This window comes from Hibiscus syriacus, unplaced genomic scaffold, assembly GCF_006381635.1.
Source record: "Hibiscus syriacus cultivar Baekdansim isolate YM2019G1 unplaced genomic scaffold, ASM638163v2 tig00116978_pilon, whole genome shotgun sequence".
NCBI lineage: Eukaryota > Viridiplantae > Streptophyta > Magnoliopsida > Malvales > Malvaceae > Hibiscus > Hibiscus syriacus.
The window spans coordinates 223,541-227,994 of NW_024063501.1; positions in this window are offsets into that span (position 1 = coordinate 223,541).

Sequence of the window (4,454 nt, forward strand, 5' to 3'; positions counted from 1 at the left end):
GAGAACCCATTAAAAACTAAGATTAAATTTAACAGATTAAACAAATCAGAAAAAGCCATGCCCTACACTAGGTATCATCATCTCACCAAATACTCAGCATAAAGGAAAGGAACGAAAACAAAAACGGGGAGGAGAAAAAAAAAAGAGATACGAAACAGAAAAAAAAAGAAAGAAAAGTTTTACCTTCTCGAACCACCACCGTGAATCTCGTTGTGACCTTCTCCGATCCCAGCTAGCCCCATATCTGAAGGTAAAGCCTTTTCCTCTTCTAGGTTGGTTAGGGTTGGAGTGCAGTGGGTTTTGGGGTTATGATTCATTTAGGTTCTTTTAGGTGAGAGAGAGATGAGGTTACTCCCCATGGCCACCGACCTACGGTGGTCGGGGAGTTTAGGGTTTAAATCCTCGGTTGAGGATGAGAGAAGGAAGGCGAAGAGGAGGGTCGAGAGCCATTTTGGCTCTCTGTCTCTGGAAGGAGAGGGAAGACGGAAGGGTTTAGGTTTCTCTAGGGTTTTCGCCGCCGATTTACGGTGTTTGCGACCTCTGTTTCTTCTCCACGGCGGAGAGAGGCGGAGGATAAGGGAGAGAGGTGGAGAGCCTTTTTGGTTCTCTGTTTTCTGGAGAGAAGAGGAGATGTGAGAAATGAGAGATTGGCCGGGGAAGGGCTTGGGTTTAGCCTTATAGACCGAGTCCGAAACGGCGCCGTTTAGGTCGAGGACTCGGTTGTAATTTCGTCATGGGTAAACTGCGTAGAAGGGGCTCCCAGGTTTTGAACGTTTATGATATAGCCATTTCTTGTATTTTATTTATTTTGTACTTTATACCTCAAGTTTGTAATGTTTTGTATGGCCACCTTGCAATAATATTCTGTAAGTTTCAACATTTTACTATGTGTTTATAATGTTCACATTTGCTCACTGTTTTTCTGTTTGGCTTAAATACCGAATTTGCATTGTATGTTTCATTTGTTTTATTTTAGTCATTTGTCTATAACATAGGAAAGTATTAATTTACGTATTTAAAATCTAAGTTCTTTATACGATTTATGGTCACTGTGTAAATCTTGTATGGGTTATTTACTTGCTTGGTTATGGTCATTTTGTTTAGGTTTATTTAGATACTTTTACTAAATATATGTATAATTTATTTTTTATGTTATTGTTTTTACTTATTTATTTTATTTATTTTAATATTTGTGTTTAGTATGAATTAATATTAGGGATATTTATATAGATATATGTATATTGGTTAATAATCATTATTATTTATATCATTGTGTGATATGGTTAAGCTTGCTTATGTTATAGACGTTCATTTTACTTAATAGGTATAATAAAATTTTATTTCCTTTTTTTTTATTTTTTTATAACGTTCATATGTTAATGTATTTTCTAATAATTAACTATATAGGTTTTAGATGACAGAGTATGATTTACTTTATACTCATCTCGATATAATTGGTGTTAATTCAAAGATAGAATATACTTTATAGATGAAAAATAGACGATAGCTTTCCCGATGGAGGATTGCAAATCTCGGATTTCTCACCAAGTTAAGTATTCTATTATTTCAAGTAATATTCAATAAATAAATTATAATTGATTTATCATTCCTTTTTATAATTCTTATTGTATTAATGGTTGTTATATTAATATTAACGATACATGTTTTAGATAAATTAAGCATATTTTATTTTCTACTCATGTCAATATTATTTAGTGGTAATTCAAAGATGGAATATACTTTATAGATAAGAAATAGATGAGATAGCTTTCCCGTTGGAGGATTGCAAATCTTGAGATTTCTTACCAATTGAAGTATTTCTATTATAAAAAAAAAATTTCAATAAATAGATCATATTTTTACTTCTGCTTCAAATTCTAAGTTCCACCATTTACGACTATATATAAGTGACTAAGTACCGATTTTGGGCGTTGTGAGGGGTGTTTACCCTTCCCCACACGTAACCGACTCCCGAACCTGTTTTAAATGAATCATTGGTAACGTAGACCAAATTTTTGTCTTATAAAATTATTTTTTCTTAAAATTGTTTTTAAAAGACGTTTTTAGGTATTTGACCTACCTAACCCAAAGGTCGATGGCGACTCTTTTCAATTTTATTCAAATCCCTTCAAAATCACCAAATTTTCCAAATTAAAGTCATAATTGTTTTTAAAAATACTATTTAATTGTTTTACAAAAAAAAATGGTTATGACAGCTTGGCGACTCTGCTGGGGACGTCTAGAGAGCCAGGCTGTCGGTCGCTTATATATGGTCGTTATGGTGGAAATTATAAGTTTGAATCTTTAGTAAAACTATGATCTATTTATTGAATTTTTATGTATTATTTTATCTCTTTATTTTTATATACTAACATTTTAATTGTTTTCATTTTTTTCAGATATTTCTTAGTTCTCGTGGGTGTTTTTTTTTTTATTTCCCTGTTTTGAGTCAAGGTTTGTTTGTTTCTCCTCACACACATCACTTTCATTAGCATAACATGAGCTCTGGACATGAGTTTCGATCCAAATTAGTTAGGGTGATTGCTTTACTCTCGTAAGAATTTATTCTTCGTATGAGTTTTAGCAAATAACCCATGGGATACATACCTTATACCTTCGTAGGAATTTATTCCTCGTATGGGTATAAGGCCGTGAATCCCCTCGAATTGAACTCGGTCCGTTTGAAACCTGTAATGGGTGAGGATTGAGGGTTTGGTAGCCCAAGGGGGCACTGACATCAAGGACAATTCGAGTTCCTTTTTTCCTGTTAGAGCTGAAACCATGCATATAGTGAACCATAGAACGGTCACACTAGGTAGAGTCATACTGAACCTCGGTCCGTCAATAGGTACCCAAAATAGGTGTACACAATGGAGAAACCCTCTAACCTTTTTATTTTATTTTATTTATTTATTTTTGAGTGTGTAGAATAGATTTATTCTGTTAAAGCATGTGAATAGAATTTAGGTGCAGTTAGAATTTAATTAATTTAGGAGGGTAGAGAGCAGTTTGGGTAGGACCCTTTTTGAGGAATATTATTCGGGTAGATAATAATAAATAGAATAGATTTATTTCCCGTTTTACTTATCTTTTTATGTTAAATTTATGCAATTGTTTTGACTAACTGTTTTGTTTGTTTTGTTTATTTTTTTCATACTGTATAGACATATCATTAGAAAAGGCGATTGATCTGTGAGTATCGATAAAGTGGAAAGACTTTCACGATGGAAAGGAGTTTCCTAAACAAAGAAGTGAATCCAGCAGATGTAAGGAACTGGTCCGAAGCCAAGCAGAATGAGCAGGGAGATAGTCTATCAGGGAACTACGTGTCAGATCTGTCTGATTATGCACCAGCTTCTTTAAAACAGAATGAGCTTCAAGGATTGAAAACCATTTGGGAAAGTGGAATCTTATTGAGAGCAAGCTTTTCAGCAGACTTATGGGATATATTTCATCTTATATACGTGAAGGTAGACCCGGTTCTCATACAAAGCATAATACAGTTTTGGAATCCGGCCTATAGTTGTTTCACATTCAACCGAGAGGACATGACTCCAACCCTCGAGGAATACCAATTTCTGTTGAATCTGACAAGCGTTAAAGTGGACAAAGTTTACTCCCGTCGATAAAGGGCCTTCTTTTAAGTCAAACTTGCAAAGATCTCGGGCACAAGCGACAAATGGGTAAATGATCGCTTGCAACGCAAGGGAGAAAGTGAGGGAGTGCCGTGGTCTCACTTACAAAAGATAGCTGAAGCACACGTAGATGAAAACGTGCGTAGAGATGTATTTGCTTTGGGTATATATGGTTTGGTAATCTTTCCAAAATGTTTGGGATTGATCGAGCTAGCAGTAGTCGATTTGGTTGAGAAGTTAGGAAGAGAGGTGAATCCAGTCCATGCGATTCTTGCTGAAACCTTCCGATCTTTGAATATATGTAGAAGGTTGGGGGAGGTCGTTTTATGGGTTGTGCTCAATTGCTTACTGTGTGGATCAGAAGCCATTTCTGGAAGGAAAAAAAAGTCAACTATAACCGTTTTTTTTGAAAGATTATTCTCCTGTTGCTGAGTACCTTACGAAGGAGTGGCCTGAAGTATCTCAGAAAGATCAATGGATTGATTTCTTCCGGAATCTACAGAGTCAAACATAGCATGGCGAACACCGTGGCTGATGCATACACAAATATTATTCAAGTGTGGAGATTTGGACTGGATTATATTACTGGGACTGTGGGGAGGAGTGGGATACGCTCCTTTGTTGATATTGAGACAGTACGATGCCCGACAGTTTGTTCCCGTGACTCATGGGTTGACTGTGCTGAATTTGATTATAAAGAAGGCAATTATAGAAAGAAAATCAAAGATGTGGCTGATTCTTGGAGGATGACTTTTAGGACTAAAGTGGTTGGAGCGGATGTTATCTTGACGCCCGATTATGAAGCCTGGAGAATCAAGA